The sequence below is a fragment of the Sceloporus occidentalis genome, unplaced genomic scaffold (genome assembly GCF_023333645.1).
Source record: "Sceloporus occidentalis isolate IW3139 unplaced genomic scaffold, rSceOcc1.0.p SCAF_51, whole genome shotgun sequence".
NCBI classification, from domain to species: Eukaryota; Metazoa; Chordata; class Lepidosauria; order Squamata; family Phrynosomatidae; genus Sceloporus; species Sceloporus occidentalis.
The window spans coordinates 6,374,693-6,387,259 of record NW_028317031.1 but is presented as its reverse complement, the minus strand read 5'-3'; the positions used below and the strand labels follow the sequence as shown (position 1 = coordinate 6,387,259).

General features: G+C 41.5%; 1 pseudogene; it reads right to left on the bottom strand.

Annotated features, from left to right (window-relative positions):
- Nucleotides 1–7,227: 7,227 nt before the first annotated feature.
- LOC149288541 (proprotein convertase subtilisin/kexin type 4 pseudogene) lies at nucleotides 7,228–9,504 on the bottom strand (annotated as a pseudogene).
- Between the last annotated feature and the right edge of the window lie 3,063 nt (nucleotides 9,505–12,567).

The window sequence follows — 12,567 nt, the reverse complement described above, 5'->3', positions numbered from 1 at the left end:
CACGTATGACTTATTATAGACACAGTAAAAAGGGCATTTTCTAAAACACTCATCTGTCCTGCCTATTCACCCTGGTTTGATTGCCTAGAAGAGACAGAAAACATTCTCTCGTTATACTTCAGATTTTGATTACCAATAATCTATGACTTGTTATTTAATTATACATACCATAAAAAAATACAATTCCACACTGATGAAATGTAATCGTTTGTATAATTATGGCTACCACAGAATACACGGTGGGTTATTTAAGCTGCATACAACAGGCTTTATTGCAAATCTGCACAGAAAATCCATGTTCTTTAATGAGAAAGCGCACACAGATTAACTGTGGTTTAAATTGCCTTCCATACCTAACCTTTTTTTTTTTTTATTTTTTTTTACTTTTTATGATTGTAATAAAGCTTTCTAATCACATGTTAAACTGCAGGTTTAAATAAAAAACTACAACCCCCAGTAATATCAATGATGTAAAAATGAAGAATATGATGCGTTTACACGAGGAGCCCTTATTATTTACTATGACATCATTATGTCGAGTATTGTTTCAAATTCCTGAACTCATTCACCTGGAGAAAACACCTTTTTCCTGATTGTCCAAGTTAATTATTTGGATGGGAAGTGAAATATTTTTTTTTTCCTTTGATGACCGCATTATCTATAATAAAATGTAGGTTATTGTCTAGGGCACCTAGCTACAGACCACAGCTGCCCTCAGATGGTTGCGTATGCTTTCTGCCTCTGTACTGTGAATAAACCATACATGTGAAGGAATGGGACCTGATTAGGTATCTTTCCTTGGTCCCAGTTAGCTCTGTGAGAACGCGTGCCTAAAATATCGTCTGTGGGTGTTTTGCGGACCAGGCTAGAGACAACTAATAAATGCCAGGATAATTGTTTCCTTAATCCAACTCCACCCCCAGGTGAATGAGTGAATTTGAAACAATTATTTTTTTTTTTGGAAGCCCGAGGTGCGTGCTCCTTTGGGTGCCGCATTCTGTGCACAAGGCAGCAGAAGCCAGACTACGATTCCGAGTTCCCTCACGGAGAACTCGGACAGATTCCAACCCCCCCATGGGAGGGTCGGATTTGAGTCTCACCCCGAAGAGTGAGACTCCTTGCTGGATTTGTAGAGAGAGGAAGGGGCCAGAAGGCTCCCAATCCTACTCCAGCAAAGTCCAGGCTTCACTGCCTCTTAAAAGAAAACAGTGTCCAAAATCGTGGGAACAAAATCGTGTGCCTTAGAATCGTGATGGCCAAGCCGTTAATTTCAAAACCGTGAATCAGATAAGGGGGGTAAATTAATAGGCACTCGTGATCCAAGTGAATTAAATAAATTAGAGAAAAATAATTTAAGGACAGGCCATTGCTGGCCTGCCAGATTCAAAAATATCACTTAACCCCAGGACCAGAAGGTACCTGGGGAAAAGGCAGTGCTGACGGGCCGCCAGTGGAACGTGCGCTCACCGTGTGCAGTGGCGTGCAATACCACACACGGTGACTCCAGCATTTCTGCTAGGGCAATTCCACCTCGGGCTCCATTAGCTATCCCGAACCCTAAGGCCAGAGGATCAGCATAGTCCTCCCCTTCCCAAAGAGGAACTACACTTGATCTTAGCCAAAAGGCCGAGAAGCGAGTATTGTTTCAAATTCCTGAACTCATTCACCTGGAGAAAACACCTTTTTCCTGATTGTCCAAGTTAATTATTTGGATGGGAAGTGAAATATTTTTTTTTTCCTTTGATGACCGCATTATCTATAATAAAATGTAGGTTATTGTCTAGGGCACCTGGCTACAGACCACAGCTGCCCTCAGATGGTTGCGTATGCTTTCTGCCTCTGTACTGTGAATAAACCATACATGTGAAGGAATGGGACCTGATTAGGTATCTTTCCTTGGTCCCAGTTAGCTCTGTGAGAACGCGTGCCTAAAATATCGTCTGGGGGTGTTTTGCGGACCAGGCTAGAGACAACTAATAAATGCCAGGATAATTGTTTCCTTAATCCAACTCCACCCCAGGTGAATGAGTGAATTTGAAACAATACCCGACATAATGATGTCATAGAAAGTAATAAGGGCTCCTCGTGTAAACGCATCATATTCTAAATATAACAAAACACAATCACAGTTGCTTAGTCATTAGATCCCTCATAAAGAAAGCAGGATGCTCAGGGTCCAACCATAAAACATAGCTTTTAATTAATTTGTACCATTGCATAAGTTATGGTGGGTAAAGGTGATGGAAACCCTTCCACTTAAATTTAAGGGGTAGTAGAAGTATTATTAAACACTCATCTACAGACACCAGAAAAGCCAGAAGGCTTGTTTTTCCCTCAGAAATCTCATGGTGCTGCCTCAACCACAAGGGATTCTGGGTAGGCGCATGCAAATAAGGCTAACAATTATCACCTTTGCCTCTATATCCACTTTATACATGGGTCCCTTGAAAGTAATTACCCGCTGTACAAGACAGCCTTCAGACAAAACTTGGGAAGAGATGCAATAGCCAGATCACAGCTCATGGACAGTTTTTTTTTTTTGGGTGCCTGAGGTGCGTTCTCCTCTTGGTGCAGCGTTCTGTGCTTTAAGGCAGCAGAAGCCTGAAGAACTATTCTGGTTCTCCCCGAAGGGATGTTCCAGACTGGATTCCTTCCCTCCCCTACAGGAGGGCAGGATCTTCGGGTCAAACACCGAAAGGTAATACCCCTTTAACTTCAGGTCAAAACCCTGAAGGGTAAGACCCCTTTATGGAAGAGGTAAGGGGCCATAAGGCTCCCTATACCTCCACCAGCTAAGTCAAGCTGCAACTACAGTGCAGCATCCAAAAACAAAAGTGCCAAATTGTAGTAAAAAAATACGTAGTTGCCTCGCCGTGTTCAATAACGTAAAACCAAAAAAGCAATTCATAGGCACACGTGAGAAAACGTGGTAATAAATAAGTATCCAGCCATTTCTGGCTGAAATAAAAAAAACTCTGTTTAATCCACAAGCCCATAAGGGTCAGGTGAAAAAACCATGCAAGATATCAAAAAGTCTTCAGTGCATACCATGCACTCACCATTCCACAGTAAGCATGCAAACTGTGAAAAGAATGACTCCACCATCACACAAGCACAAATAAGCACTTCAGACTCCTTGCTAACTCAGCCCTAAAGCCAGAGAATCAAGTGTTTCCCTCTCCACCATAAAGATACTACGCTTGATCTTAGCCATAGACAGCTGTTTTTTTTGTTTTTTTTTTTTCTTTCAGGAAGCCCGAGGTGCGTGCTTTTTTGGGTGCCGCATTCTGTGCACAAGGCAGCAGAAGCCAGACTACGATACCGAGTTCCCTCACGGAGAACTCGGACAAATTCCAACCCCCCCCCATGGGAAGGTCGGATCTTGAGTCTCACCCCGAAGAGTGAGACTCCTTGCTGGTTTTGTGAAGAGAGGAAGGGGCCAGAAGGCTCCCAATCCTCCTCCAGCAAAGTCCAGGCTTCACTGCCTCTTAAAAAGAAAACAGTGTCCAAAACGTGAGTACAAAATCGTGTGCCATAGAACAGTGAGGGCCGAGCCGTGAATTTGAAAACCGTGAATTCAAAGGGGGGCAAATTAATGGGCACTCGTGAAAACGAAGTGAATATATAAACTAAAGAAAAATAATTTAGGGACAGGCCATTGCTGGCCTGCCAGATTCAAAAATAAAGACTTAACCCCAGGACCAGAAGGTACCTGGGGAAAAAGTAGTGCTGGTAGGCCGCCAGTGAGAACGTGCACTCACCGTGTGCAGTGGCGTGCAATACCACACACAGTGACTCCAGCATTTCTGCCAGGGCAATTCCACCTCGGGCTCCATTTGCTATCCCGAACCCTAAGGCCAGAGGATCAGCATAGTCCCCCCCCTTCCCAAAGAGGAACTACACTTGATCTTAACCAAAAGGCCGAGAAGCCATAGACAGCTGTGCTGCCCTTAATAGAACTCATCAGCATAAGGTTGTGATACTGGCTTAATAATTGAGGCTGGGGGTAGCCAAGAAATACCATTACATAAGTTATGGTGAGTAAAGGTGATGGAAACCCTTTCCAGATTTGCATGGTTATATATCCCTATAATACAGTAATTTTTTACCTGAACCCACTGCCCTTTTGAGAAATGTCACTATTGCCCACACAAAACTTATGGTGGCAGTATTCCTTTTTTGTTGTTGAGATTGCAGACTATTTTAACAGGGAGGGCAATAATAATGGCATTTACAAGGGGAGGGAAAGTATACTGCTTCTGAGTAGTTTAAGACAGTTGCTCATTCCCGCTACCAACCAAACCTCTAATTTGTGGACACTTTTGTTTTTGTATTATTATCTTCAATTGCTGAGTAATAAATATTGACGAAAATCTGGTATTTGACTATGTAAATTTTTACCGGCGAGTATATAAAAGAATTTGGAAATGTCCAGTGTTCATGGGTTGGGTAGAGCAGGTGGCAGGCGTGTACGAACAAGTAGTAGTCAGGTGCCCACCGCTATGCCAGTACCAAGTGGGCAGAAACCTTCTTGCTTGGAGTCACAAGTTCAACTAACCCTCAAACCCCTAAAACCAGTGCTAAAATCTTTCCCACGCTACCTAGCAAAGATACCTTGCAAGCTATAATAATTGGAATAAAACCACGACCACCACTACCAGTCCAAACACAACCACCCTTGGTGCTGCCTCTACCACCCCTGACGCTACCACTACTGTAAGAACTGGCAGCACTCCCCAGTAAGATGATTGCAGCAGATTCATCTTTGCCCCAGAAGATAGTGAGAAAGAAGAGAAAAGGTCTACAATTTCAGCAGTAATGGACCTTATTCCACCTTCTGCCCGGGTAGAACAAGATATGGTCATCTTTGATGATGATGTTGATGAGTACAACATTTCTATAATATTGGGGAAATCCAGTCCTGCTCCATGGGGCTGCATGCGCCTATAATCTGCCAGTGTCTGCCAGCCCAGACACAGTGCTCTACCACTACCGCTGCTGCTGCACCTCTTTGACTGTCCTTACTCTGCAGAAACCCTTTTTTTAAAATGTCTATGATATTGAGGATATCCAGTCTTTCTCCACAGGGCTGTATATGCCTGTGATGTGACAATGTCTGCCCAGGCCCATGCTACAACCACTGCTGCTGCTGCACCTCTTTTACCATCCAAACTCTGGGGGGAACTTTTTTTAAATTTTCAGTAATGAAAGGAGAGTCCAGAAGGTGCCAGAGACGCCCCCTTTTTTGGGGGGGAACATCCCATACTCCAAATTTCATTCGACTCCATTTTGCTCCCCGTGCACATATCTACTCACAAGTTGTTTCAGTATTTTATTATTTCACATGGTTATCTAGATTATTTTCATTATATAATTTGGACAAGGCTGCTTCTGAATATGTCATGTTTTTTTTAAAACAATTTTTTCTTCTACCTATGTCCTAATGAGCTTACAATAGCATGTTACATACTTAATTGTTGATTCAATATTATTTTTTTAACTGTTGAATTAAATCAATGACTGCCACACACAGCAGTGAAATATATACATCCAAGACATTTCCCGATATTAAGTGCAAACTAAATGTTATGCCTTAGCAAGCGCAGAAAGGACAAAATGTGGACTACAAGTTATTCAATTGGAGATCTTCCTCAAATCAGACGTTGGAACGGATGCCAAGGCCGATCCTGTGTGGTTTCAGCACATCCTCCTCCTTTGAACGCCCCCCGAAAAGTTTGTCCCAAATAAAAAAGACCTCCAAATTTCAGCCGAAACGAACAACCAGAAAACCAAATTTCTCAAAATGTTTTTAGTGTTGCGGAGAACCTTGATGTAAAGGCATTGCAACATCAGCTGAGCGAAGAAAGCGATCACTTTCTGAGTTTGTTTAACCCCACGATGTGCCAGGCACGTCAATTGTCACTGTCATCTGTGTGATTTTTCATCAAGGGGTTAATCATAACTCTAGTAGCAAATCTGAGGTCACCCAAAACTTTTTCATCCCCCACACATTTTGTGAATTATACTTTTAAATGTATTTGTATTTCTTTATATCTTTACATTTTCAAAGCGATCCTACATGTTTTGTTTGTACAACAAACTAGGCAACAATGTGCAATGTCAGTCTGCGGTTGCTAAGGCCAGTAAGGTTTTGTCATGTATAAAAAGGGGCATCAATTCATGGGATAAAATATTATTTTGCCTCTTTATAATTCAATGGTAAGGCCACACCTTGAATATGCTGTGTAATTTTGGGCACCTATTGTAAAGAAGGATATTACAGCACTAGAAAAAGTGCAAAGGTGGGCTACAAAATTAATAAAAGGAATGCAACACTTTAGTTATGAAGAAAGGCTAACAAAAGTAAATCTGAGGCGCCTCAGAGGGGATATGATAGCCTAATACAAATATATTCAGGGCCAATACAAACCATTGTGTGGAAATCTGTTCATAAACAGGACTATGCATAGGACATGCGGTCACGCGTTTAGACTGGAAGAAAGGAGATTAAGTCTAAGGCAGAGGAAAGGGTTTTTTTACGGTAAGGACAATAAGGATGCGGAATTCTCTGCCTGCAGAGGTAGTTTTATCAGAGTCTGTACAGACGTTTAAACAGCAACTGGATGAATACTTACAAAAACATAATATTCAGGGATATCATTTTTAAATATGGGGAAACAGCTTCTTGATCCAAGGAGAGATCTGACTGCTATTCTGGGGCCAAGAAGGATTTTTTCCATAGTTTTTGCAAAATTGGATCATTTGGATCAACAGCAATTAACAGATGTGGGAAAGGCAAAAACTTGAAGGACGCATGTCTTTTTTCAGACTATGTAACTATGCGATACAAATGGGTGAAATAAACTAACAAGGCAAATGTGTCTCTAAGCATTGCAGCCGTCCAAAGCTTCCGTGTTGAGCATATTTGTCTGTTTTAACAAATACTACCTTTTCCCAGATATTATCTTCAGTTACACAACTAATAAGTCAGTGATGTAGTGAACTGTTTTGGAAAGCATGATTTTTATTATTAATCCACATATGATAAATCATATCAAAAATGTGAAATCAGAGATGGCGTCACACTATTCCCTCCCCAAGAGTGTGGCCATAACAACTTTCAAGTAAGTCACATCTAAATTACCTAAAAGTTCTATTTTTTTATGTCAAAAACATGTGAAGTCTCTGTATCATTGCCAGGCTGGGTCTTTGCTCTTTCTTGTTGTTCTAGTCCTTATCACTATATGAAGGTTGAAGAAGCTTAGATTCTGCTCCCTGTTCAGCTTCCACCTCGTCATTAGGAGCACAGAGCTTACCCTTCTCTATGTCAAAAGACTGAGCTTTGTTTACAGTTCTTCTTCGTAGAAGCCAGCAAATGAAAAACAGATTGGCTATCAAGCCTACAATAGCCCCGCTTATAGCCACAGCTATAGCTAGAGTTTCAGGGGCCAGGATGGATGGAGTGATACTAAGGTCTGTACTTGGAGATTGAGCCTGTGAGCATGAATGGTTTTTGGCGTTATAGGTGGATAAAGGTGAGCAGGAAGTGCAATTATTGTCCGACTTCCCGTTACAGGTGTTGCAGGATGGATGGCAAGCAGCACAAATACGGGTAAAGCCATCAGGTCCTTGTGTCTCCACCGTCTGCGTAGTCTTGAAGTGCTTGGGAGGGCAATAAGACAGGCAGAACTTTCCAAAGATGTAATACGGTGACTCACATTTTGTACATAACCCATTGCTGTCCCAGGTCAAACAGTCTCTCCTTACAGACCTCTGGATTCTTCTGGCCATCATGTCTTCTTCTGTACCATACAGAATCAGCCTGAAATTATTAAGAAATCCATGGTTCCTATAGCTTCCCTTATTTAAAAGTTCCAAGGTCCAAATGCCCTGTGGATTTTCATCCCAAGTGTGTATCGTCATGAAAGACCAGTCTTTGTACCCATCGGTGCTGTTATCATATGGTCTTAAAGCCATCAACACAGAACGGGTTCCCATAGGGCTGGTGAGAGAGATTTCCAGATCACCTCTGCGACTATAACTTAGGGAGATTTGGGCTTGGACATGTTCCAGGGACACTATGTGGTTGGGGGAACCATGACAGGCAGTGACATTCAAGGACACCAGTAGCTTAGAATCCAGTTTTTGTGGGGTGTTTACAACCTCAATCAGGCACTTTCTTTGAGGCCGAGTTGTGTCCCACATTTTAGCCAGCTCTACTACTTTTCCAGCGTTCAGGAGCCCATAGCCATAATGGTGGCTGACTTTTCTTCCAACTCCATTTGATACCCAGTCTTCAGCAGTTAGGTGGGTGGGATTAGATGACCTTACTACAATATGCTGTAAATCCCTCCATGTTAGAGCTGGGTTTGCCTCCAATGCGAGAGCTAGAATTCCAGCAGCAAGCGGTGCAGAAGCTGAAGTGCCAGTACAATCATCTGTGCACTTATGATGAGTATCAGTGCTGACAATCCTCCTTTCGTTAGTGGTGCCACCGCTGTATGTAGTGGTGAGTAAGGCTGAGCACGCCTCACCGTACCAAGGGACCTTTCCATATTCTGTGGTACTACCTACAGAAATGGTGTAGATGCTGTTAGAGTACCCATCAGCGTTGCAGTTGTCATCCAATCCACCATTTCCAGATGCCCAAACAAAGACAGATCCAAGGCCACCTCGACCATTCGCTGTTCCTTTAACGAAAGCCTCAGAAGCAAGCACTCCTGGTCCATCTACAATCTTCCCATAATCGTCAGGGCCCCAGCTGGCACTATAAATGTCAATATGCTGTGGGTTTAGACTCAGCGACTGAGCTTCGATAATATCTGTTACCGGCCCGACCAGCATCCGCACACCGCCTATTGCAGCATTGTAGGCGATTCCGGTGCCACAAATACCATTATTGGCAACTGCAGCCACCTCACCTGCACAGCGGGTCCCGTGGTTGTTCTCATTTGATGGGTCATATGCGGGCTGAGGGTCAGGATCATTACTGTAAAAGTCATAACTTGCCATTGGATCATAGTTCTGTGCCAGATCAGGGTGGTCCCATTCAAGTCCATCATCCACAATGGTCACAACCACACCCCTTCCAGTGTACCCATGGCTCCAAGCAGTCAGAACGCCTGAGTCAGGATTGACATTTTTATTCAGGTACCACTGCTTGCGGAACAGGGGGTCTGTTGGCTCCGCAAAAGTTTGTCTTTTCTTCCTTCTCTTCAAGGTCTGCTGCTCAAACCAACTAATCTTGGGTTCTTTCTTCAGCTGAACATGCCTACCCCAGTGAGGGCTGAAAGATTTCTTTTGTATGCTCCGATGGACTAGATGGTAGAAATCACTACCAAGCACCACTTCCCCAAGATTGATGAAACCAAATTTCCGTGCTATGCGTTCTGCCTCTGCAGAGCCATCAGGTATGCGCACCGCCCAGCTATTTGTATACAGTTCAAGAGCAAAGAGCGCATGGATCCCGACAGCTACAATCAAAACCAAAGCGATTCTCCACATTTTGCAACGCGAGTTTAAACAAGACTCTGTGTTTTTCACCACCAGTGTTTATATAGCCACTGCTCACCAGTAGTGTCTCAATAAGAGTGTTTGGCAGCAGCAGTGACACAGTAACAGAATGTGGCAGCAGCAGTGTCACAATAACAGGGTGTGGCACATGGACAGCTTACATCACAATAGCAGGGGGCGGGGCATGAAACTCTCAGTGACCAGCCAGCCAACAAAGTAATGCTTACAATGACAGTGTCAATATGTTATTTTGACTATATATATATAGACACATATATATATATATGTATATACATATATTTTATATATATATATATATATATGGTCATAATCGCATATTGACAGCTTTTTTTTTTTTTCATAAAAAACATCCCAGTGATTGCAAACCTTTGAACAGTAGTACATACATATGTATATATATATATATATATATATATATATATATATATATATATATACACACACATGTATATAGATATATATGTATATATATATATATATATATATATATACACGTATATACTACTGTTCAAAGGTTTGCAATCAATGGGATGTTTTCATGAAAAATAAGCACTTCTAGCTGTAACATAATTGCAAAAGAGTTTTTTTAATGAGCAATTGTCATTAGAATGTACAATAACTGGATGTATTTCCCAGCTTTACTAACTATTTAGATTGTCATGCACTACTAAAGTAAACATGTTAAATAAATGTATTCCTGTTTTAAAATAATGTGCAGTACTGTACTGTTTCTATAGTTTCTTGGTGAAGCTGCTTAATTTGTGAGGCTGTCTGATCTGTCTTCACCCTTAGCTGTTTGTTCAGCACCCGAGGGGTTAATGTTCACCTTTCCCAGTGCCCATTACCGACCTCCATGCTCGGGTAGCTCTGAAACCAGGGGCATTGCTAGGTCTCAAAAAAATCCAGAGCTACAGCCCATAGCAGATTAAATAGCAGTGGAGTCCGCTTTGGCAGCGGTTACTGTGCACACTGCACACACACACACATATATATATATATATATATATATATACACACATAATTTACACACATATATATATATATAGATATATATATATATATATATATATATACACATTTGCCCCATCACCCAGATTACACAGACACAGGACTCATCCAGCACCCAGATTGCACCCCCAATGGTCTCCTCTCTGAGTTTCAGGTCTCCCGTCAGTCTCGCTCAGGCACATCAGTTATTCATAAATACAAAAAAGAGAAACGAGACTCAAAACTAAACCAAATAACTGCAGGATTCTAAAGGGTAATCAAACCCTAATGATAACAGATCTCTGACAAGAATGTAAAATCCTGCCAATAAAACATAACTTTTATTTGTAATGGTAGCATGTAAGAACAATACAATGTATCTAAAATGTGTTCGCAACATTTGAAAAAACGGGAGTAGCTCAGTACAGTTTTTAACCCCTTAAGGACCAGGCTGGTTTTTTTTATTTTATTTATTTATTATAAACCTTTTGTACCCTTTGGGACCGAGGCTGTTTTAACACTTTTGCGGTGCTCGTTGTTAGCTGTAATTTTCTCCCCACTCATTTAGGGTACCCGCACAAGTTATATATTGTTTTTTTCAGGACAAGAAGGGCTTTCTTCAGATTCCATTTTTTGATCATATTATCTAATTTCCCATAAATAAAATAATAAAATATGATGAAAAATTGAAAAAATCTTTTACTAATCCAAAAGACTAATGAAAAAACCTGCTAAATAGATTCTACTATTTGTCCTGAGTTTAGAAATACCCAATGTTTTATGGGTTTTTTTTTGTTTTTGCCCAAAGCTGGTCATTCTGCCCCATGTGCTATTTCGGGTATCTTTGAAGCTGGCCAATGCAACAAACCACAGCGGCGGTTGTGACTGCTCTCCGGAGCGACACCACTGAAGTTTAGGAGGCGATCAACGATCGCTTTAAACTATTTAAACTCTTTTAAAACGGGTGCCCGCCGCCATACAGTGTATGGCGGATGTTGATGCCCCAGGGAGGGGCCAGACACCTAGATTACCATATCCTGTGTTACTAGGAAGGGTTTGCTGTCCTATTAGATTAGATTAGCTAAAAAAAGATCCCCTATAAGTACCTCGCAAGTTAACCCTGCACCTACTGATTTCCCATATGAACTGTTTACATTTTCCTCTGACCTGTTTTCTGGGGTTGAGAAATCTAGGAAGTCCAAAAGGGAGAATTTAGACAAAATGAAGGGAACAAAAATGATGTCTATTATTCCCAAAGTATTAGTGGGGGAACCCACAAGTAAGAGGAATCTAATTTACAACCTAACCAGAGTGATGTCAATGAGGCAATACACCAGGTCCAACCCCTTAGGTTAAATCATATAGACACCTCTATGAGAAATGTTAGTATTTATCAAGCTAATGGTGAATGCTGAGAGAGAGGTGGTGGAAATAAATGGCAAAAGTGAGACCGGAAAGCAGAAGGGACCGGTCCCTATTTTATGTTAAGGGATGATCTCTTATACAGAGTAACTCAGGCCGAGATATAGAACAATTATTGGTTCCTCAGAGCCATCGGAGAGTAGTTCTAGATCTAGCCCATTCCCATCTATTAGGAGGTCATCTTGGAGTAGAGAAAAGCCAAGATAGAATTCTAGATCGATTTTATTGGCCAGGAATTTATGAGGAAGTAAAAAGCTATTGTGACTCCAGCCCTGATTGTCAATTTACTGCTCCTCGGGTAAATCTGAGAGCTCCGTTAATACCCCTCCGTATCATTGAAAGACCATTCCAGCAAATCGGTATGGATTTAGCCGGTCCTGTTGAGCGATCCACTAGAGGGAATTTGGTACATTTTAGTCATTTTAGACTACGCTACTAGATATCCTGAAGCAATATTTGAGAAATATTTCTGCTAAAACTATTTTACGACAGTTGTTACAGGCCTTTCCTCGGGCAGGGTTACCAGAAGAAATTGTGTCTCATTAGGGCAAGCCTTTTGTTTCAAAATTAATGGGGGAAGTATATAAAGTTCTAAAAATTAGGGCAATGCGTACATCAATTTAT